Genomic DNA, 24,133 nt, shown 5'->3' with positions numbered 1-24,133 from the left:
TAGCCCGAGACAGGGAGGATCGACGAAAACACCACCTGCGCCCCCAGACCCTTAGGCCCACTCCCAAATCCCTGTAGTGCCTCATGACCCAGCTGGGAGGATTCCGAGCCATGTCATTGGTGCCCACATGGAAAAGAAACATGGGATAGGTGGTCAGTGGGCTGGAGGAGTTTAGGGATCTTCTCCACAATGTCTTGGATGTGGGCTCCCGGGAAGCAGCAAACTTCCCGGGCTAAGGGGTCGGGGCATCGGACTACCCTCTCAGCCCCCCTCAGGATGGAGTCTCCCATGACAAACACTTTGCGTTTTGTCTTGGGATGAGCAGGGGCGGTAGCTACAGTAGCGCCTGTGTTGCCTGTAGGAGCTGACAACTCAGCAGGTTCTGCTGGGGCTGCAAGAGGTTCATACCTGTTGCAAAGCTCCAGCGAGGTGGGGGCCTTGGTGTGGTGGGCCTTGGGGCCCTTGATCACCTTGGTCCAACCCCTGGGCTGGACAGAATGGGAGTTCCCCAGGTCCTCCCTTGTCCTGGCAGGAGACAGTGGTCTACCCTTGGTCTCCCAGGGGAGAAGGGCCTGACAGTAGGAGTTGATCTCCTGCTCACAGTCCCTGATGGCACGTAGTCTCTGGACTGTGGCCTGGAGCTCCCCAGTAGGGAGCAGACCTCACAAGGGGAGGTGGGCCCCAGAGCCTGAAAAAGCAACAGGCAGCCCCCGCAGCCGAGAGCCAGGGGCTCTGTCTGCGTGGAGCCCGGAACCATGGACTCCGTCTGGATGGCAGTCTCTGAGGGTGCTGGGGGAGGGCCCACAGGCCCCGAGGGGACCATTGGGGTGCGGTGTGTGCTCATCCGCGTCATGCTGCTGGTGGGCTGACTGCAGCTGGGACTGTCTACTCTGGGGGGCTCACAGGCAGGGCCTCGAGCCCTCCCGCGCACCCTCCTGTGCAAACTCCCACACTAACTCGCACGCTGGGCCTAGGAGCGTGCCTGTTTGTGCGGCTCCAGTCGCACAGCTTCCTGGGGGGCTGGGCCAAGTAGGAGCTGGGGGGTGGGGCGTGACCCTCCTTGGCCCACTTAGGCCACTCCCAGCTCTCTAGGTCCCTCCCTCCATGGGCCCCCACTTACCAGGGGCAGGCCGGGGCTTGTCAGGGGTCCTGGGGTCTTGCTGGGGGTCCCTGGGCTCATAGGGGTGCAGCAGGCTTACACCTACGCGTCTCACACCGGAGCCGGGACCAAACTGAGGCTTGTGCTGTTGCCAGGCCCTTTTTAAACTGCACGCATGCGCAGAAGGGCCGGCCGGTGCCTCGCTGCTTTTAGGGGGCTAGAGGGGCTAAGGGGGGTTCTTCCCCCCCACTAAGCGAAGCAAAGGTGGGTACTCCCCCTCCTAACCTGGCTCATGCACCAGCAGCTCGGTCGCACAGCTCCCTGGGGGGCTGGGCCAAGTAGGAGCCGGGGAGGTGGGGCATGACCCTCCTCAACCCACTTAGCCCACTCCCAGCTGTCTAGACACCTGCATGTCTCACACTGTGAATTGAATCTTTTGCTTCAATCTGTAGGGTCTAAACTGATTGTGGGGGCCTTATTTTTTAGGGATTTAGTTATATATACTATTTAGATGTAAGTGGATTCAGCAAGAAATCATCTAGCCTACGAAACCCTCTCCCCCTCCTTTTTTAGTAGGGTTAGAACTATTGTAGTAGCTGTAATGGTCCAGGAAGGATTTTTCATGTATTTTTAAAAATTGGATCAACCAATTATGATCTTTATATTAGATGAGAGAGTGTTAATACACTTGGTAGATGGAGCCAATGTCCAAATATAAGGACTAAGTTTTAGCTGGTTAACTGCGTTGAATATGCACTTCATTTCTTTCAAAGGAACCCTGTTGTTGAGCTGGGGCCAAAGATGAAATAAATTACTAAGAATACAATCCTCTTTTACCCCAGCAAAAAGTTTTTTAATGGGGTTTTGTATGTGTTATCAGTATCCTTGTAGTTTTAATAGTGAATTTATAAACCAGATTTAGAAGTCAGATTAAGTTTGACAGTGCCTCTTCCAGCTTCTGTTCTCAGCCTACTGGCACACTTGGAGCTTCCAGTGCTAGGAATTTTTTTTTTTCTGTCAATACCAGGGTTACCATATTTCCAGTTCCAAAAAAGAAGACACTTGTTGTGGGGGCACTTCACTCCCAACCCAAAGCCCCCTGGTCCTGCCAGTGCCCCTCACTGCCAACCAGCTGCCCCCGGACACTACTGCTGCCCCTCACTCCCAACCTACAGTCCCTTATCCCCCCAGGCTATGCTGGTGCCCCTCACTTTCAACCAGCAGGCCCCCTGCTCTACTCAGCCCTGCTGGAGGGGGCCCCCAGCTACCCCATCCCAACCAGGCTGGAGCGAGGCAACTCCGATTCATGCGGGAGGCAGCAGAGTAATTCCAGCCCTGATGTGGGCAGGAGAGAAGAGGGGAGACCTGTTGCACCCCCTGTCCTGGGCTGGGGCTCCAGTGCCATGCCAGGTGGCCTGGCCTTGCGCGTGCCCCCCCATCAGAGTCTCCTGGCTGGCTTGGCCACAGAGGTCCCTGCTGCCCCCCCCCAACCCTCCCGCCCTGCCGCAGCCCCAGTCCCAGCCCCTAGACCCTCCCCCGCCCTCGGACAGTCTCCAAGCCCTAGCTCCCTAGACTTATCTGCATGCAGCTGCACAGACTGCGCCAACCCCTCTGCCTGTCTGCATGCCACGACAAGCATGTGAGTGCAGAGATGCATGTGGTGCCCCTTGCCTCCTATCACCCTCCCCCTGCTCCCCCCAGTGGAGTGGAACAAAATCCAGGGTATTGGTTCAGATTTTTAAAAAACGATTGGACAGAGATTGGAGGTTCCAAAAAGAAAGAGTGTCTTGGAGAACCCTGACATATAGTAAGCCTAGTCAATACTCCTGCTTCTCTAGAGGTAGAAGCAGTGGGAGAGCTTACAGCAGCAAGACTCTGATAGCCATTGCATTGTGCATTATGTGCTTGGTGAGTAGATTTAGACAGCAGCGCTTAAAATACCAGCAGCTATCCAGAGTCCTATTTCTGCTGGCACTCCCTACCTTACTGCAGAGAGGAGCTGTACCAGTAGTTGTATTGGGAGACTTCAGAAAGAAAATTCTAGTACTGACATGTTTTCTACTACTATTCATTCCAAAGTAATGAATAGGAAAAATGTGCATGTTTGATATCTGCCTTCTATTGGAACAATTGCTCAAGGATGTTCCATTATTTTATGCAAATGATACCCATGCCTCTGAGAAGCTCATACATGGCAGATACAATAGTATGCCAAATGATAGCATGTCCTAAAGCCACGTGTTGCTGAATGCAGTTGCTTTTCTTCTCTCAAAGCTGATCAGGAAATCTTATGCTATTTATGAAACTCAAAAGAATAGCTTTCTAAATGGCTTTGTAGTCAAAACTGGATAATATGGCTCCTCTTTATATCACAGGAGGTCAGCAGGATTTTATCAATGGTGGGCCAAATTGACGCTGTTTGGCCCTAATGCAGGCCTGAAATTAACTGCTTCTGACCTAGTTACCATTCAACCCTGTTGCAGACTGCCACTGTGGGCAAGATCCAGCTCGTGACATGAGCAATAGGTTTCCCACCCCTTGTTATAACGTGTTTTGACTGTTACCCTGGCTTCTGTCATCAGTGGCTGACTTTGATGCATAATAGCGAGCAGGGCAGGCAAAATACGGCCCGTGGATTTGGGTCTACTGGGCCCCTCCAAAAAACAATTATTACTGGTCTGTAGTTGCAGCTCTGAAAGCCAGTGGAAGGTGGCCATCAGACTGGGTGGGCCCTGTGCCTCTACCTCTGTGGGGCTCCTGGCACTCCAGCTGGGAGTACCATGTGGAGGCACTGTGTGAGATGGTGTGTGTGACTGGACAGCTGGTGAGTGTGGCGGGAGCTCTTTCCTGTAGTCCTGGGAGCGGCACGTGGCAGGATGGAGCCCACCTGGCTGATGGCATGTGTGTGGGTGGGTGGGTGTTTGGGAAGTGGGGGTTATGTGGGTGGGTGTGGGGTTTGTTGGGGGAGGGGTGTGGATGCCCCTGCACCCCCATGGTGCCCTGCCCCCACTGGGCTGGCTCCATGCCTCCATGTGGGCCTTCCAGCACTCCAGCAGGGAGCTGCATGTGGAGGCATGGAGCAGGCCCCACCTGGCCCAGAGGTGCGCACTCCTGGCTGCAGTGGCAGGCACCCCTTGTGGTGGCATGGAGCCTGCTCAGCCCGATGACATGCAGACCAGGAGCCACAGGGAGTTGCACACCATTAAACCAGGTGAGCTCCATGCTGTCATGTGCGGCTTCCTGCTGGAGTGCTGGAAGCCCCATGTGGAAGCATGGAGCTGGCCTGGCCTGATGGTGTGTGGCTCCTCCCTGCAGTGCCGGGAGCCCCAGGTGGCAGTGCAGGGCTAGATTGGTCTGGCCTGAAGGTGTATGCCAGCGGGCTGAGCCAACCCTGTGCCACCATGTGCAGCTTCTGGGACTCGGCCAAAGCCATGCACCACCAGGGGGCTCTGCCTGCCTTGAGCCATGAGCACCCCAAGGGCCCGCTGTCTGTTGCTATCACCAGTGGCAGGGGCTGTGTGCCATGGGGGGGCATGTGGTGGAGGGCTCCACGCCCCCACACCCCCACCCACAGCCACCCACAAACCTCACACCCTCCATAGATGCCCATACCCACCCATAATCCTACACCCACACCCTCAGACCTCCCCCAGAATCCTGACACAGACCCCGCCCACACCCCCTCACACACTCCCACACCCACCCATACACATGACTGCACCCTCCACGGACCCCCCCCAGAAGCCCCCCCACACCCCCTCCCACAGCCCTTCACAACTCCCCCCACAACCACTCACTAGGCTCCCACAAATCCCACACTCCCTACAGACAATATACAAGAGTAAGAATTTATTTTGAGCTATTATTTAATAATTTCAATATATAATATGCAAATGCACACAAATCGGTTCAAAATATTTTTTTAAATAAAATTAAAATATGTTATAGTAGATATTTGACTTTAGTATATGATTTCTTTTTTTCTGGTTCCAAGATGGCAAACCCCGCTTCCAAAAGGACTACTTCTGGAAGAAAGGGGAGAGAGACTTCAGTGGCAAAGGTCAGGGGTTAGGGGTAGACTTCTAGTCCCGAGGTAGTGATAAGGGGCAGGACACCTGTCAAGGGGTGGGGCTACCCTTGTGGCCCTCAGTTCACCGAAAGTCATTAAGTGGCCCTCCATCCAAAATAATCGCCCACCCTCGCTATAGAGAGACTCAGTTTGTTGTCGCTTTGGACATTGTGGCGAACAATTTAGCAATTTAAGCTGGGAATATTTACTGCTTAGTGTCACACTTATTGACTAATAGTCTAGTTAGCTGACAGTAACTGGCAAAGTATTTTGCCTTCTTGAAGAAATATACCAAAATATACAACAGCAAAAAAATATACATACATATTATAATTGTATAATATAATAATTATATTATATTATATTATATTATATTATGTCAGGCACTTGCTTAGTCCCTGGGGAATTTGGGGTACCATTGGGGGAGTGCAACTTGCCTAGAGCTTTATCTTGTAGTCAAATTTCATAGAAGCATGTGTTCTTATTTGTAGAGTTACCTCTGAGGGTGTGTTTTATGAGACTTTTGCTAAAAGACAGAAGTTAACAATGGAGTTAGAGGGTGTGTGAAACTCAGATCTGGTGATTCTGGGTGTGGTTGTGTGTGATATTTGTGCTTCTGTCTTTTAGCCAGAGCACAAATATCAAGGGGTTTAAACCCTCCCAGCTTTATTGTGCAGTAATATAACTTTTGTCCCTTCAGGTAATTACAGTATATAATTATTTCTGATTTTTATTTAATTTATTTTGTTAAATATTGAATAAATACACATCATAGTAAGACATTATGAGGTCACAAACCCTTCCCCAAAAGGAGTAAAGTGTATAGTCTAGAGCAGGGATCGGTAGCTTATGGCCTACAGACTGGATCCAGCCCACCAAGTAGTTCTTATCCAGACCACAAAGCTGGGATATCAGTGGTAATTGGTAGCAGCATCTGGTGGTGGGGAAATTGGTGGGAATAAGTAGTGGCCTTTGGTGGCTGGTGAAAAATGGCAGTGGCCAGGTTGCAAGTGGCAGCTCACTTTCACAGTGAGCTGTGTTAATTTGACCCACTATTGCTAAAAGATTGCCAGCCCCTGTTCTAGAGAATTCACAAAGTGGCTGGGACTTGAGTAAGCATGTTTTAGGGACATGGTGGCAAAATGCATTGAGAATGAAAATAGTGTTGCAAATCACTGCTGCATCACTTGCCTCCTACCTGATATAGAACTACTGTGGTATCATCTCTGCATGATATCGCAGGTTTTTGTCAGTCCCTTGCATGTGACATTATCAGGGTTTGACTGTGTTTGTTAACAGAGCCCTTTGTCCAGAGCTAGAGACTCTGTATTTTAGAGGTAGCTTTTAACTGCTTCAGCATTGGGAGTAGGCAACAGTTGTAGTTTGGAAGTAGGTACTAGTTGTTAGCCTGTAACTGTTACCTCTGCATGCTCTTATAGTGATATAAATGAGCTAAACTTACAGCTAACTGAGCTGCAAATTTTACTGTCAATGAAGCAGGGTTACAGTTGCAGTGATTTTGCAACATTTATACTGCTGCAGGAGTAGGAAAGGGAAATATTTAGAGCATAATGGCTAATATTCTCTCCCTAGCAATAATCTGTTCCCTACCCCAGATTTGTAGTGGTTAAAAGTTACTTCTGTACCATCTTCACAATCCACCAGGGTCACTCCCAGTGAGTGCAGTGCCTGGGCATTCTACTATACTTCGGGTATTTTTGTACGTTATCTCAATCAAATGTGTCCCTTAGAACCAGCAGAGGTTTTTGTGTGCTTCAAGGCATAGATTTGCTTTTTCTTACTCTTGTTGTCCCAGTATTTGACTCCTGAATTTTCCTCACTTCTCTGGAAGAATGTACCACTCTGCTATGCTTTTGTAAATGGAAAGAACATGTTCTGGTATGTGTCATCACATTAACACCCATGTAATTAATTAGCAGGGATCCTGGTTTTCTCTGGTAGCAAATTCAGAATTTTCTGATTTAAAAAAAAAAACAACAACCCAAATACTCTAGTTAAAAAAAACTCAAAATCTATGTTTTTCCATGATTAAAATGAAACACCACTATATATATCTATCTATATATATTGATTCATCAGTCTATATGTATTAGTTGAATGCAATTTTTTATTGATATATTTACAATTTTAAAGCAGTTTGGAAGCCTACCAGTGCCTCAATCATTATAATAAAACAAATTCTAAATACCTATACATTTTTGGCGTTTGATCATGGTTTTTTTGTTCATGGAAAATCAGAGCTCCCCCTGCCCCCTTCACTTAACAGGATGCGGGTCTAGCTGCAGCTGTGTCCCCCACCCCCCTGATATGTGGTGCTTAGCAGCCCTGATATGCCAGTGCCCTGCCCATGCTATTGCCCTTCACTCCCAACCCACAGCCCCCCTGCCCATGCCATTGCTCCTTGCTCTCAAGCCACAGCCTCTCCCCCTAGCCCTGCTGATGTCTCTTGCTCTCAACCCACACAGAGTCTCCCACCCCCTCACTCCCAACTGGCAGCCCCCCCACTGCTCCCCCCCCGCCCCCAGTGCCCCTCACTTCCAACCTGCAGCCTCCTGGCCTTGTTGGTGCTCCTCACTTCTGACCTGTAGCCCTCCAGCTGTCTCCCGTCCTGCCCAGCCCCGCGCAGACTCATTGGGTGTTGGTCTGCAGGGACACAGTGGGAGATGGCCTCCAGCACAAGGTACGTGAGGCGCACCTCATGTGGCGTAAGCACAGGCAGTGGCTGCAGCACCACATGCTGCTCCATGCCACCGGCTGGGGCTGGAGCATGGCAGGGAGGACCAGTGCAATGCTCTACAGCAGCAACATTAAGCCAAGCGTGGCTCTGGCCCAGGCCATGCTATGGGCAGCAGGAGGAAGGTGACAGGCGGCAGGGGGTCTCTCTCCCACCCGGGCCGGAGCACTGTGGCTGCGGTGGCTCTGACTCATGCAGGCAGTGGTGGAGTGAGTCTGGCCCCACTGTAGGCAGGAGGAAGGAGGAGAGAATGCCTGTGGCACTCACCCTGCCCAGACAGGGGCTTCCCCAGGTGGCCTGGCCATACTCCCTCTCTCCCACCTGACAGCATCTCCTGGCCACCCTGCTCCTGCCCCTTATAGTATGGGCACTGGCTTCAGGCATTGCTGGCCCAGCCATAAAGCTCTCCACCATCACTGAAGAACACCCCCAACCACACACACGCTTTTCCCCGCTGAAGGGGAGGTGCCTCCAGATGAGCTCCACAGGCAGCAGTGTGGAGCTGGGCTCACCGGTGGTACTGAGTGCTGGGCTCACTGGCAGTACCTGCCCTGCTGCAACCCTGTTGCCTGAACACCTCCCCCCAGTGCTGGCAGGCACCCCCACCCTCTGTCCACACACTTCTGCCCCCCCCCCCTCCACGCACGCACATGTACACCCCCTACCCTCAGCCACCCAGGCAGTCCCCAAGCTCTTGGATTCTCGCCATACTCTTCCTCACATCCAATCTTGTAGTTTAGTCAGTCTCTTTTTCTGATTTCCCTTTCCTCTTTTTTTCTCCATTTATCCCATATCCTCCACTCTGGTATCATTCTTGTCCCCTTTTGTTCTCCAGTCCCCATCTCTCCTTCTCTCCTTTATGCCTAGGCTCCTTGTCCCAGTCTGCTCCCCCTTCCCACCCCATCCAGGTCTTGTTCCTCGTATGGTTCAATGTCTTCTTAACGTACATTGCTAAACAGTCACTGGAACACAGAAGGGAGAGTCTCTTTACTCTCCCGGATTTTGGGCCTAGCCACTGACATCTGGCAGAGTGTTTTTCTGAGCACCTGCATCCTTAGGCTAAAATAAACTCAATTTCTCTGGGGTTGACTTGTGTACACAGTCCCACATAGGGGCTTTGGGGAGACACTCATTGTAGATGAAATCCTTGGAGACTTTAACTGAAAAGCTTTAACCAGTATCTACTGAGCATGTACAAACTGAATTTTTCAAAGGTTTATATTGTGGCCAAAATGCAGATATCACAGGAGTATCAGAAAATACATTTCTTGCATAAAGGCCAGTTTCCTGGTCAGATTCACTAGCCTGCTTCAAAGAAATCATGGTGCTAGAGCTATTCAAAGAATCCATTTGTAAGCATGGGATATCAACAACTGTTTCCCTCTAACCTCAGTCTTAAAAATAGGGGATCTGCTTTACATACGCTCTTTTTTAATTATTTTAAAGCAGAGATTCAGCATGGGAATTTTTAGTCCTAATGGTTAAAGTTTGACTAAATTATACGAGTCCAAATAGACCAGTAGGAATCACTTGGTAGTCTCTGTTAGGTGGCACTACCAGCTCTGCTTGAAGGATACACTGGTGAGTCCCCAAATTTGAAAAAATAAACCAATCTGTTAGTTTTTTATAACAAAAGGGAATAGAGCAGAATGGAGGGGGATGATCCAGAAAGGAGACAAAGGTGGCTAAGGAAGGGAAGAAGGCAGAGTTATGCAACAGCCAAAAGGCTGTTGATGACAGCATGAATTTGATGCTGTAGAGGAGAGAGAGCCAGTGCAGGGACACAAAGGGGATGTGTGTTGTGATTGCTTGATTGGCAAAGATTGTCAAAAAAGCTATGCATGGAAAGGGTGCTGTGTGGGCTATGGGCAGGGCAGTATGAATTTTGGGGAAGCCAATGAAGTTGCAGTAATTAAGATGAAGTCTGAATGAAAGATTTTGCTGTAGGGTAAAAGGGGAATTAATTTAGGAAATGCTTCGTTTCAACTATGCAAAACTGTCAGTTGTAAACAATGGGGTCTTGGGCTTGAACTATGAGATGAATGAGAGCTTTGTTTCTGCCTTGTCTGTTCATATGTTTAAACTTATCCATCAAGCAAAATATTTCACCTTTTTTTTCCCCCTGAAATGTATATATATTTGTTTACAATGCAAGACTGCTGTTGAATTCTTCTATTTTTATGTACTTCTTTTTGCTGACTTGGAAGTAGTGATTCTTTTTTAATTTGTTTTTTCCTAATTTAAATTAATTATCCCTTTTGCTTTTTCAGTTGCAGTAAAACATTAAGGGTGTTCTTGCAGAATTTGGGCTTCAAAGTGAGTAAGTCTATATGTGGTTTAGTACCAAATTATGAACTGCCCCATGTGCAAAGTATATTTGGTCACAATCAAGGTGCTATAAATCTGATTAAAAATGAGATATGCCACCTTGTAGTATTTGTGCTTGCACCTGGCTATGAAAGAGCAGCAGTTATATGTTAATCAAAGTGAACATAGTTTGGCTACAACTCTGTCTGCCAGGTATATATTGAAAAGGTAATATATTGACTGCAGTTTTGGTTGTTTTGTTTTTTTTACTGTAAAGTGTTCCAGAACTGCAGGCTGCAGTAGTTCAAAAAACCTTGTGAAAGATGCAGCACATATATACTGCAATTAGCTTCCAACCCTAAATGATTATGTTTGCAGTAGTAAGATATAAACATATTTATGTTTGAGTTCACATAGGTGTGCTTCAGTTGTACTTTAAATAATCTTGAAGGATGTATTAATTTGGATTACAGTTCATGATTTAATCTCAGTAGCACAACACAGAGCTTTACTCATGAATTTTATTTTATTTACTGCAATATGTATTTGCAGCTAACAGAAGCTCTTAAAAATTGTACTGCAGGCAAATGTTGACTGGATGTGTACTGGCATTGTTTCTGTTGCATATCAGCTATTTCATGATTGTGTCACTTCACCTCCCCAGTAAAACTGTTTTTCTGGGTGAGGGAAATTCCTTGTTCATCAGTATGGATGCATTGTTTTTACACATTAGAAGTGCTGTGTTGCCTTGTCAATCATCCTCCTACAACCAGTTTAAGACCAGTGGAACTGACGAACTTGTATGTGATTGGTTACCATATGTTGGGAGGGATTTGTTAGAAGGAAGGGTTGCAGTCTTTCAGCAACAGAGTTCAGGCTGCCTCTGCTTTATCATCTGAGGAAAAATCCCCAGATAAGGCATAAGGCTTTCAGAGCACAAAAAATAAAGAGCAATAGTTATTTTACATGAAAATAGGACCTCATAATGAAGCAATGGAGAAGATGTGGTCATTTGATTATATCGGACGTTTCAGTTTACATTGTAAATATGTCAAATAGACGGAGCTAAACAAGGTAGGAGGATCATTGTCTTATATTGAATGTTTAAAGAGTTTGCTGCAGTATGCTGCATACCATATGTGTTGGCTGGGGGAGTCAGGGAAACAAGGTTTTCCAATGCATATTACCTCTTGGAGGGGAGACGTGAGTTTTATCGTGATTTTATTTTTCGACTGAATTAAAAATGGAAATTGTTCTTTTCTGAAACAGAACATGAGTATATGTATGTTTTATTAAAAATAAAACATTTAAAATAAAAAATAAGTCAGTATATTTCAAAAGCACTGTTAGCTTAACTGGGTTCTTAGCTGGGTTCTCATTTGATAGTATTTACGGGATATAATACAGACAATCAGTTAACTTAAAATCAATAAAGTTTACAGCAGACGTGTTCGATGATTAACATGGAATTAGAAATTGTTTAGCTTAAATAACTGCCAATATAACATCTGAATTAAAAATATGATGCTCTATTTTTTAGATTGGAATCAGGGTTTCAATGAAATTATGATACCTCATTCCACTGCAGCTTGTAAGGAGTATAGGTATTTTTTGAATACACAATGATTCCCTGTGTTCTTAAAGGCAAGCCACTAAAGAGTTTTGACATTGTAGTTTAGTAAAATGTTTTCCTTGCCATTTCCAGGTCTTTGTTTTATGCTCAAAATTAAAACCTTTAAATAAAAACAGGAAAAGCAAGGTTTATAATACTGCAATTATCTGCTCTTTATGCATTATTAATGAGAACACACAGCCAGCAGAATAATTTAAAGAGCAGCCTAGCTTTTAAAGCAGTGTTTTCACTGTGCTGAACCATATCAACTTTCTTGCTGAGAACTAGCAGCAGGAAGCAATGGAGAAGATTTATGTTAAATGGTGTTGGCAACAAGAAGGAAAAAGGATTTATTTGGGACAAAATTCTGTTAAATTTTGCAAGGAATGTGGAGTTCATACCTGACTGTGAGCCCTTGAAAGCAAGGATCTAAAGTAAACTTCACCAGGGCATTTCAATAAGGGTATGTACACCATGTCTAATCCTGTGGAGTGCTTAGCTTTTTCAACTTCCATTGACTTTAATAATGCTCAGTACTTCCCAGGGTCAAATCCATAGTTACTACAGGAATGAATCGACTGTCTTTAACAGTATTACACACATCCAAGATGTAGTATATTTTTAGGAGGGCAAGCAAAAACTAATTGTAGTGTTAGGAAAAGCAGTAAATATCTTTTCCTCTAGTACTCATCTATGCATTGGTATGCAAAGCATCGTTAAACGGGTAGGTAGAAAAATCAATGTGTAACTTGAGGAACGATATGTAATTAGTGTTTTAAAGACGAAAAATAAGAGCATTCTGGCGGCCTGTAAAACTTGGCAACATTGTAATTTTAATCAGACATTTTAAATAATTTTCCTAATAAGAGTTTAAACTATTGTTTAAAAAAATGCATCATTAAATCGATTCTTCTAGACTCACCATTTTATCTTCAAGGAGAAGTACAGGACACTAGCTCAAAACTTCTGATGTCATCTCCCAACTCCTCCTGATTCACTCTGTCTTTTTTTTCAGGTTTGGCACAAGTAAAAAAAATACCTTATAAAGCAGCAGGAGCTATAATTTTGGCATGTCATTTCTTCTAAACCTGTAATTTTTAAATGCTAAACTTATCCAAGTTATTTTAACAGTATGGCACTTAAATCATTTTCCTCTTTATGAGACAAGATATAAATAGCTCAATCTTTTCCAACCAGCAAAATATAATCTAACTCAATTTAAGCCTCACAAATAGGATTTTTCATACTGAGCTTGTAGCCAACTTCCCGCCCCCCCCCACCATGACATTCACAGACCTTACCACCTTCCAACTATAGGTTTTATTTTGTAATTTTAAAATAATTTACATGGAACTGCATATAATTACTATTCTTTTTCTTATTTTACAAAGTTATGCTAACTAAAGATATCAAAAAAGAATGAATTTTCCTTCAGAAGTTAATGCAGAATCAAAAACGCAAAAGGAATGAAGTAAAGCAGAAGTAAAGTATGGGGGGAATTTTAAAAATGTTAAATATAATGTATCTACTTGGTATTAAATTTATCTTGAACTGTATTCTGATACATTTTTCTCTCCAAGGATGTCAGTGGAAAATTACTTGTGGAGTATTTGTAAAGATGCTAAAATCTGCCCCTTTAGAAATAATAATTAGTCTCTTTTTATACCTTGACTATGATGGGACCATTATTAATCAAGTTCTTTGATTCTGTAAAATGCTAGTTCCTGGTAGGATTAACCTTGGCCTGTGGTGGTATGCTGATGGAGGTTTTTTTTTATTTACTATCAAAAGATTTTAGAATACACTTCATTTTTCTTTAAATGAAAGTAACTAACAAAAAAGGTGCTGTTAATACAGTTATGTATTTTAGGTACATGAGGCTGTATCCCATCACATCTCCAAATGAATTATCTCTAGCTCCAGAATATTTTAGGAATAATCCAAACTGAATTCCAGGTTAATTGTGGAAGGTTTCACTTCTATGTTGCTATAGATTTGTGGGACATTCATTCTGCCTCTTCAAGGCAAAATACATTAAACACAAATGTAGATTTAATTTCTGAGATTATCTAGATGTTGAGTAAATTTAAAATTCAAATAATACACTTTTGAAATCATTTCATCTTACTTTCTAGTGTTTGGAGTTCAGGATCACCTATTTTTTTTCTACAAGAAAGAAAAAAGATTCATACTCTGTTTTTAAAGCCCAGTGTTTGTTTATATTTTTAAGAATGTCATGGTGGGAGACGCACAGCTCATTACCAAATTTGTGGACAAATCTACCTCTTGCCTCAGAATTTGATGGCAGAACCTACATTTTCCATTTTTTTCCATTCCCCTGGTCCTTATGGTTATAAAGATAATGTTTCGGTTGGCATGACTTATCTGCAAACAGAATGAAATAAAAATGAGAGTGAACTAGATAGCTGTCACTCAGGATGCCAACTCTGAAACCTAATTTAAATGTCAGCAGTATTAACTATTTTATTATTGATCATTTTAGTAAAACATTAAACTAATATGCTGATTAATTATTACTGGATGGAGTGACAGCTCTGGGTTATTGGACATCTGGTTATTGGTACAAGGATTTCAAGAACCCCTTTTAAAAATAAATGAACTTTTCATGACCCCCTCGCCCCCAACCCACTTTCAAAGGGAGGAGAGATATCTTCCATCCAGAGTCTGGCAGTACCTTCACCCCTTTCTTGCCTTTGCAAAAGGGTGAGAACTCCAACATGGCTGTTAAAACCTCCATCTATCCTTCTACAAGCATCTATAGCAGGGTTGGGCAAAATGTGGCCCGCGGGCCGGATGTGGCCCACCAGGCCATTCTGTCTGGCCCGCGGGACCCCTAAAAAATGTAGAAAATTAATATTGATCTGCCCCCCAGCTGCCTGTCATGGGGCCCTTGATGGCTTCCTAAAACTCAGTAAGCGGCCCTCTGCCCAAAATAATTGCCCGTCCCTGATCTATAGTGCAGTTCTGTGCTGTCAATTAAAAATTTTGTGGCACACTGAAAACTAAAAACTAAAAATGAAAGTACTGACCCAAGACATACTTTAACAATAGGGTTCATGCTCAATTCAGTAATAAAACATTTTATTTTTTAATTAAAGCTGCCTCAGAACTTTGTGTGCTGCAGAAATTAGCATGATACTTTTTCACAAATTAGGCTTCCTTTCTTCCTGCAGATTTGGGTCTGGTTTCTTACACATTTCATGAGGTCTGGAGTGTTTGTGATGTTGTCATCTGTTATAAGGGACAGCTGAACTCAAATCCTTGTACAAGCTAGTTGTTAACTTCAGATGTGGCCAGCATTTTTTCTGTTTGATGTACTGAAGTAGATATAAATGACACTGCAAAATACAAACTAGCTAAATGCCAATAGATGTGCGTCTTAGTCTTATTGTCTGTACTGGGGATGAAGACAGGGTAGGTGTACACCTTTATAGAATAAGTAAGAGAGGGAGAGGGAGAACGGAGAACAAACTTTCGTGAACCCAAGTTCACTTCATCAGATGGATGTCAAACACAGCCCATGGAGCCATGTCGTCTGGTTCGTGGGGCTCCTGAAGGGGCAGCTCCTACTGCTGAATTCCATGTTACAGACCCCACTAGGAATTCATTTTTTTCAGCAACAAGGTAAACGATGACTGCGTTAACCTCAGTGACTACCCAAGCTGATACAGCAGCTCAGGTACCCATGAACCATTTACCCTACTGTTGCTCAGTTCAGATCCAGTCCAGGAGGAGTCCCATGGTCTGTATTTGGCCTACTGGGGAGTGGGGTGAATGAGTTTAACAATTTTGGTTTACATTATAGAAGAATAAAGGAAGCATCCAAGACAATTAGCATCAGTCAGTAAGGAAGAAAGAATGAGTATCATAAGAAATTTAAGGAAGCAGGCTGTGTTTTTTGAGTTCAGTAGGAAAGAAAACAGGAGCTCCTGCACAAAAAGATTAAGATATAGAGACAGATGGTTCCATATCAGAATTTCCATTTGTTTTCTTTTTCATCAATAATATTTAGAAATTTTTGAGGAAAATGCTTATGACAACAGAAAAGTCTAGTTGTTATTACTTGGATCATATATGGGGATAAGATGGATGCAGAGGCCCATGTGTTAATAAAACCTGCGATGCTGCAGTCACTAGTATTCTGTTTTGATATGTTGGATTCCTTTCATAAAAAAAAACTATTTTCTCTCTAAAATTTTAGAGGATGCAGCTAAAATTCCTGCCATCACTCAGGATTCAGTAAGAATGATGGCTTTTATTTTTTGTCGCTTCTGGTAGCAACTTTTAATGTGCAGCATATAGGATCATTCTTAATATCCAGAGGCAGCAAAGAATACATTTTATTTTCTCCAGTATCTCCCACCATCTGGACAGAATACTTCCTCTGTGAGATTCTGGAGGACTTGAAAGTGTTGTGTACTCGATTCTCAAGTTATTGCTTTATATGTCAACAGAGCCACAGTTCTTTTTCACCCCCTTCAATTTCTGGATACTGTCGTCACTTCATCTCTTGCATGTGCTGTGGACAATGTTCTGGACTTTGCAGGTCAGTGTCAGGTGTAGAGAGCCTAAGTGACAAACTTCTACTTTTAGTATTAAAAGCTCAGAATGTGCTTTCCAGAGTGGATTTCATTTTATTTGTTTTCTGATTTAAAGCTTCTACCCTGTATTAAAGCACTGTTGATGATGAAGTGGCAAAAAATACTGCAGCTCCTGCAGTAAGTGCTATGTGAAGAGTCAAAATGGGAAACAGAAGCTTAAATTTAGTTCTCCTTGTCTCTCTCCTCCCCCCCCCCCCTTTTTCCCAGTGTCAGAAAGCTTAAACAGGTTAAAGGATTATTATCAGGTGTAAATATTTGAACACCACACTTGCAATGGTTTGTATGCAAACAGCCATAACTCATCTTTAACTGAAGCATGCATATGCATTCTTCTAATGATTCCAAGGATTCAGTACTGCTTTGTGTGTTATTTTTCAACAAGTTGAGAAAATTATCATGGAATTTCTGTAATACTTTCACTCGTTGCCGAACAAGTTCTATGCTAGTAACTGCTGTGTCCTGCTTTTCCTAGCTTTGCCCTAGCCCCCATCTCATGCATGAACATTGGGATATCCACCACAGTCTTCAGCCATCAGAGTGAGACCTGCACCCAATAACCTCACATGTATCTGACTGGGAGTGAAGGGAGCATGACATAGATACCCCATTGCCTGAAGTAAAACAAAGGAGAAGCTCTTTGGATTCAAGCTAGCAGTGGACAGAATTGCAATACTACTCGTGATTTAATAATAGCCGTGCTTCTTTTGTAGGCCAGTGTCCTTCGAGAGGCCTTTGTAGGGATGGGTAGGAAGTGTGTGTGTGCCTGGCTGTACTGCAGATTGCAGTGCTGCTCTCATAATCACTGACATCCTGGACATGCATGGGGTCGCATTCTAATTGTAGTGTGTACTGCTGTCCCAAAACTGGATTACATCAAATTATAAAGTTTTTCAGTTCATGTGTAATCCTTTTTATGCCTTTTGGTTCCCTTTGCTACACTTAGGCACTTTCTGGGATTCTTTGAACCTGTACTTTTTTACTGCCATAGTTTTTTATAGAAGATTTTCATGGCTGTTGCAGCTGAGTTCTCTGTAGAGAAGGGAAGTCTTTGAAAGGGGTTGTACTGTGTGGTCTAGGAAGCCAGCATTTAAAAAAATGCCCTCATTTAATGCTCATTAGTTTGACTGCAGTGAAGGCACATCACTTTCAAAGGCTTCAGAGTCCACAGTTGCAGCTCTTTGAAGTGGAAACGCCACCAACAAGACAAGCAGGCAGCTTGATACTGGGCACAAACAATCTTAAATTGGTAGGGAGAGACAGCCTTCATCTTGAGAAGGGAGGATGCCTGTGAAGAGCAGCTTGTGGAAATGATCACTTTTAATCAGCCTTCTAGGCTGAGGGTGAGCAACTTATGGTGCATGGGATGGATCTGGCCTTCACTGCCATTGGTCTAACCTGCAGAGCTGGGGTTTCAGCAGCATTTGGCAGTGGGGCTTCTCTTATGCCACACCATAGATGACCAGTAGGCAGGGAGAAGCAGGTGATGGCTGTGGCAGCCAGGTCCTAATACTGGTCTGCCTTGGACACAACCTGAACGGTTCTGGCCTGCCACTGGAAAACATTACTATCCACTGTTTTAGACTAGGTAGCAGTGGTTGAAGCCTGCCTTAAGATGCATGAGATTATGTTGACCATCTCCTGCCCCCTCTACCTCTTGAATATCCTGGATGGTGGCAGGACATAAGTAAAAGCAGGGGCCGAGGGAGGTGGGGAGGGAAGTGTCTGATATGAGGACAGAAATACAAATATTAGAATGAATTCTGCTTTCCAAAGAGCTATGCAATCTGTCTTGGGATGCAGATCCCAAGGAACAGTGAAAAGGAAAATATATTATGACATGATGCCTTTCTATAGTAACAGACCTTTAAATATCAATTTCTTCTTTTCTTTTCTTTTTTTAGACTGTCATCATCAGGCTTCGGTGTAGTCTGGGGCCTCAGGCATGCTACGGCTTTGTGCTGTAGTCACACCCTACTCAGGAGTGCCAAGGGGCAGTTTGTGCAGAAATACTAGGGTCAGAATGATGAAGAGGGAAGGAGAAGAGAACTCTTAGTTACTTTCTCTGTGTTCAGATTCATGCTCCCTGTATGGTCAGCCAGACATTTTCAAAGACCTCCCCCAAAACTGAAATTTCAAAAACAGTAATTTTAGGAAATAATTTGCCTTTGGAATGTTAAGCTTTTAGGGTCCATGTTTTCCAGCTTTCGTGTGCAGCCATGAAGACTACAGACTTTTTTTTCTAAATGAAAGCATACATGTTTAGGTAACTATGTGACTGCAGGTAGTGAGATTTGATGAAAAGCACCCTTCATCATGAGCCTTGTTATAAAATGGTGAGAGTTAGCAACACTGCAGTAAAATTACATACCAGATTTGTTAAACTTGAATACATAGAAATCTGCCAACACTATCCAATGTGGATCAATAGGGAATGTCTTTTATCAAGAGAAACATATATTTTTTTTAAAGTGGGCTAGTTCAGTGGCCTGGTAGTAGTGCTGTATATTATTCTGCATGATGAACTTTGATAAAATTTCCCATTTTGGTAATCTTATTCTCTCTGGTTTTGGGAGTACCAAGAAGTAATCATACTAATCACTTATGGCAAAAGAAAAATGCAGTGCTGTGTGTCCCTCACATGGCCTGTCTGGATAATGAAAACAATTTACATAAAAATAGGACCACCTTAGAGATCATAGAGTAGATCTGTTCAGTATGGCATGCATGTGTGTCTAGTCTTCCGACAAAAATAAAGTTTGTTATTTCTTGCTCTGCTAGGTGTATTATAGGCCAGACAGCTGGATTATATTTTGCCTGGTGCACTACCAGAATTGGTTACTAAATTCTGACTGACACAATTCTCATTCCTGGTGGGGATTTATGAGCCAGAAAGAATAGACCTTGACTTTTGGGTTCCATTTTAAATTTGTAAAGTTTGAAAAATTAGAAAAATTATCTTTGTTTGAGCTTAAACTCCAGAAGAGTCCAGAAAACTGGAATACCACAATATCCTATTTAGCTGCCCCTTTTTGAGAGTAAATGCCTTTTTAGTTTTCTAAATAATCAGTTCTGTCCAGCTCCCATCAGTTAGCCTGGCTGCTACCATCCTCTTGCACAAAAAATTAAGATTAGAATAATGGCTTCTGAAAAAGCCTTCTGCATTTCTTGAGACTGAGAATTGTGGGAGAAAAAAGTTTTTTCCATTACACTCAAATATTAATAATGTTCTAATCAGGGTTTAGTGACTGGCTGAATTCAGTGCCGCTTTTCTGCTGTTGGTTCAGAGATGTTATCCTAGGTTAACTGTGGAGATGTACTTTGAAATATGCCGGGATAAACTGTTACCACCTTTTTACCTCCAAAGTGTTTTAGGATTTATTATAGGATAAAAAATGTGGACTTTGGTATGCTTGCACTTTGTCTCAAGATAAAATGAATTATCCAAGGATAAATGCAGCATCTATTTGCAGCTTAAGGTGGAAGCCCTTAATTTCAACTTTATAGTTTAAGGTATAATACAATATAGAAGTCTTATCATAACTTCTAATATCAAAGTTAAAATAAAGTGATTTGACTACATCAAAATTAACTGCTCATAATATTAATAAAATTATTTTTTCTGAAATTTTAATCTAGAATGAATGGACATATCAAAATTTTGGTATTTCCTTCAGAGCAGGAATTCTGAATTTTGATTTAAGCGCAGTGTTATAACAGTATAAAAAGAATTTAAGGGAAAAGGGTATTTTATTAATTGATTTTAATTTGATATTTAAAACAATCAGTGTTATGCGGGGAGGGATTTTTTTTAACGTTAAATAGATTGAAAATTTGTTGACATGACTGAATGCAAGAGCGTCTGAACTTTTAAACCTAGCATTGACCAAGTTGTTCCTTCTTTAATAATATATCACACTTTAGTCTCTGTGTCTTGAATCCATTCTTTTTTAAATTTTTACTCTAACAAAAATAAAATGGAAGACTTTGTACATTTAAGTTATATATACAGTATGCTTTTTTTGGTTCCAAAATCTGAGGGGAAAATACGCCGTCTAATTTAGGTTCTGCCAAGCAGCTTTTACTATCTGAGGCAAATGGGGTATAGTTTCCCTTCCAGGAGATGAAGACAGTAAAATAAATTTGATTAACTCTAACATCTGTACTATAAATTGATAAGCTGTTTAGGGTTCAATACTGCAAACCTCAAAGTACCCCACTGTGAATCTGTAACATTTTATAAGTACAAAATATACTCTTTAAAAAATGAAAAGAAGGGGGGTCTGGAAAGGAGAATTTCTAAAGTGCCCAAACTGTCAACAGGACAAAAGAAGGGTGCCATAGAAGAGTTGTATCAAATTAACCGGTAAGAAGTGACCCTATCTCCAGGGCCTTCTTATTTAGGTCAAGCAACTGTGAAGTTCTGTTGCAATATTCTGCATTACAATAAAGGAGAAAACAAGATGTGTGCTGTAGAGTTCCCATTATAAAAAGACAGTGTTTTCTGTAAATTGGGCTATAGTCAGCACTGGGCTGAAACCTGTTATTTTTTTAACTTTCCAGAAGTTCCTGAAATGGTTTTTGTCAGTTTCTCAAGAGAATGCCAGACATGAAACAGACATTCTTGTTGATTTCACTGAGAAGTTGAAAGGGGAATCTCAGTGTTTCTCACTGGGCTGTGACTGACCAGGTACATCTGCTGAGGGCCTGATACCACTCAAGTTCCATAGTCCTCAACTCCAGGGCACATCCCCGAGGAATCTTGCTAGGCTTGCCTCAGGGCCCAGCCTTGGATCCTGCAGAAGTTTACAGAATCCAGGATCTTTTGAAACACAGTTTTCAACAACAGAAATATCTGACTAGATGTAGCAGAGAATGAAACAGCATTTATAACCACATCAAAATCTCCATCTTGCGCAGCTCTTGAGGGAAACTGCTCTGATTCTGAGCTCCAGCTAGTCGACTGTCCATGGAATGAAAGCTAAATGTGGAGCTGCTTTATCTCAAGCAGCATACATTTCCTTGATGCTTTGTCGGATACCTGAGACTCTGCTTCTGAGGTTTTAAGCTTTTCTTGCAATGTGCAGCTTTTTCTTGGCTAAATGAATAGCTTTGAAAGATGTCCTTAAGAGTGAGAAATTCTGCCACCCTCTTGACATATTTGGCATTTAAATATTGGATTGACTGTGTATTCAAAATGTTTGTATATAATAAGATTGCCCGTGAAGAAATTCAGAATCAAACTGAAATTCCACAGGCTACTGGGAGGTGGAATTTCTGATGCTACTAGCATAGAGAACTTGGATGCCTATCCTGGAGTTGTAAATTTCACCCCAAGGGCAGGCACTTCCAAGTGAGGTATGGTGACACTGACAGTACTTATGCCTGAATTCCCTTGTGGATCTGTCCTTATGCTCTTGATTTGTATGTTAAAAGGAAGCTGGATATGTGCTTCCGAAGAGGCGGGGTAAGGGGCCTGGGGAATTTATTGAATTTATTTTTTCTAATTTCAGCAAAAATGCTTTCTTATAACCTAAAGCAAGAAAGAAGCATTCCCATCTTTCCTGAAAGCTTGCAATTTGTTGTAAGGGAATCCTGTTGTCTGATCCTATATGTTTCTAAGCGCAGCTGGTTGAGAGGGTCCTTTTCCTACGTCTGGCTCTTTGGAGTACCTTCAGAGGCTCAGGTCCCTTGTCTGAGCCTTTCCTTTGGACACAGACCTCCACAGCTAAGCTCTTCTAAACAACAGATTCAGTGGTTCATTCCTTCTGAGCCCCAGAGATGGCATCTGATACATCCATGTAGGCTGTGGATGTGTGGGTTTCCAATTTAACCCCTTTGGGGAAAAAAAATCTGTGGGAAAAGCAAGGGCTTTGCTTTTAAGAGGCGCTAGAGAATTACAGGTTTTTTTTGCAAAATATCAGAAGTCCTGAAATGTACCTTTCCCTAATCTGTTCTTCCCTCTTACAGGTGTGAGAGATTGTTAGCAGTTTAGGTCAGGCAGAAATCTTTCTCTTGAGTTCTGTCTCAGCAGCCTGGTGTTCTGGTGTATGACAATGGGCAGGTCTGTTGACAGAGACCAACTCTCAGAACATATCTCTGTACGTTGCCATGCATTCTAGTGACACGCTTTGCCACTGGGTTTCTGTGTGGCATTCATGTTATCTGTTATTGACAATACATTGTTATCTTGATGTGTTTTCCAAAGTGGTCCTCAAACAAGGTGTCAAAGACCTTTCCTGAAATGACTGTGCCAGATCCAAGGGTTAGACTTGAGTTTGTTCTGTAGTCAAATATGGATGTCACAATTTAAAATGAAGTTCACAATTTAACCCAGACATCTCTCTTACTGTCAGAGGGAGGGAATATCAGTTGAGATGCAAATAAACATTTTAAGACATTCTTTGTTGCTCCATCTCTAGGCACTGCACAGAGTTGGAGTACAGGGCAGTAGAAGGGTAGCTTTGGCTGCTGTAAATTGTGTGATCTTGCAACAGCTCCATAGACAACATCATGCTGAGTAATAGCGCTCAGAGCATAATGTATTCTGGCCATGCCTCTTCCCGTCTTGGGAAACATGCCACATTGAAGGCTGAATGAGGAGTCAGCATAAACTTGTTGTAGCAGTTTCGTGCTCTTTCTGGAAAAAAAAACTCATTTGGTGGGGGTTTTCTTTTTGGGGATGCTCCACTCCTGTGCACTCAGTGGTGTTGAATAGGGATTGATAACGTTTTCTGGTGGGGTTGTGGGTAGAACAATCCAGCTCAGTCAAAAAGTGAGGCACTAAGACTTGGCCACCATGGCTCCTTCCTGCTGCCTAGCTGTGGCACGGCACGTCAAAGGCCCACCTCTGCCATAGCTTGTGTTGCCTGACTGTACCACAGTGCCAGGAGAGGTCCCAAACTACTGAAACCCTGGGTGCCCAGCTGTGGCTCAAGAGGGTCTGTGAGAGCTGCCCTTCCGCCAAAAACCACTGAAGCTGTGGTTCTGTAGGCCAGAACCAAAAGTTCTGTAGGCCAGATTCGGCTTGTTAGCTATAGGTTGCCAAATCCTGGTGTTAAAAGTTAAGAGCCATTCAGCACGGTTGTCTAGAAATAAATCAGCATTTCTGAAAAAATAAGATTTATATTACATAGCAGAGTGATTAACTTCTGCAGTTTATTTGAATGGACCTCTTAGTCTATGGGGATACCATACCATGGGAATTCCATTTTTATTTTTTTTAATGCCTGTTAGTTGGTGCAGTTTGTCCAGGTCAAAATATGTGGATCCGAGGGAGGCCCGGTGATGAGTGGTGTCTGGCAGGAATGACTAAATGCTATCTGCAGAGGTTTATAGTGTAAATTGCCTCAACCAGATTGGAAGCAAAATTTAAGTGAAAAAGCTCAATGTAATGACTGTAAAATCAACTTTTTCTTTAAAATTATTAACAGAGTGCTAAATAGTGAGGAGAGGCACAAAATCAGGAAATGGCTAAAAGTTACAGTGGAGCAAGGGAGAGTTACTCCCTATCTTCCTGACCCTCTCCGCCCCCCTCCCCCACCCCCCAATAGTTTGAAGGTAGCAGAAAAGCAGTTTTCTGGTGTTGTACTGAATCGTAACTGAAATTGAGTATTAGTTGGTCCCAGCAACTAATATCCCTTGTAAAAATTCCAGAGCTGCAAATTATTCT

At 43.2% G+C, this 24,133-nt stretch overlaps 1 protein-coding gene across 10 annotated transcripts in view; it reads left to right on the top strand.

The window, feature by feature from the left end:
* Nucleotides 1-24,133, top strand: part of MBNL2 (muscleblind like splicing regulator 2) — a 184,162-nt gene that overhangs the window by 18,135 nt on the left and 141,894 nt on the right. For 6 of the 10 annotated variants that reach the window (XM_019486939.2, XM_019486936.2, XM_019486940.2 and 3 more), the window contains exon 1: nt 11,072-11,304. The exons of 1 other annotated variant lie outside the window; for it this stretch is intronic. The gene's annotated coding sequence lies outside the window, so the exon portion shown is untranslated. Of the gene's footprint in view, nt 1-10,193; nt 10,244-11,071; nt 11,305-16,317; nt 16,410-24,133 lie in introns of those variants that run through there. 3 more of the 10 variants (XM_019486933.2, XM_014596997.3, XM_019486934.2) reach the window with 3 other exon arrangements.

Source organism: Alligator mississippiensis, chromosome 1 (genome assembly GCF_030867095.1).
Source record: "Alligator mississippiensis isolate rAllMis1 chromosome 1, rAllMis1, whole genome shotgun sequence".
Lineage (NCBI taxonomy): Eukaryota > Metazoa > Chordata > Crocodylia > Alligatoridae > Alligator > Alligator mississippiensis.
The sequence above is the reverse complement of the archived record's forward strand: the minus strand, read 5'-3'. Positions and strand labels throughout refer to the sequence as shown.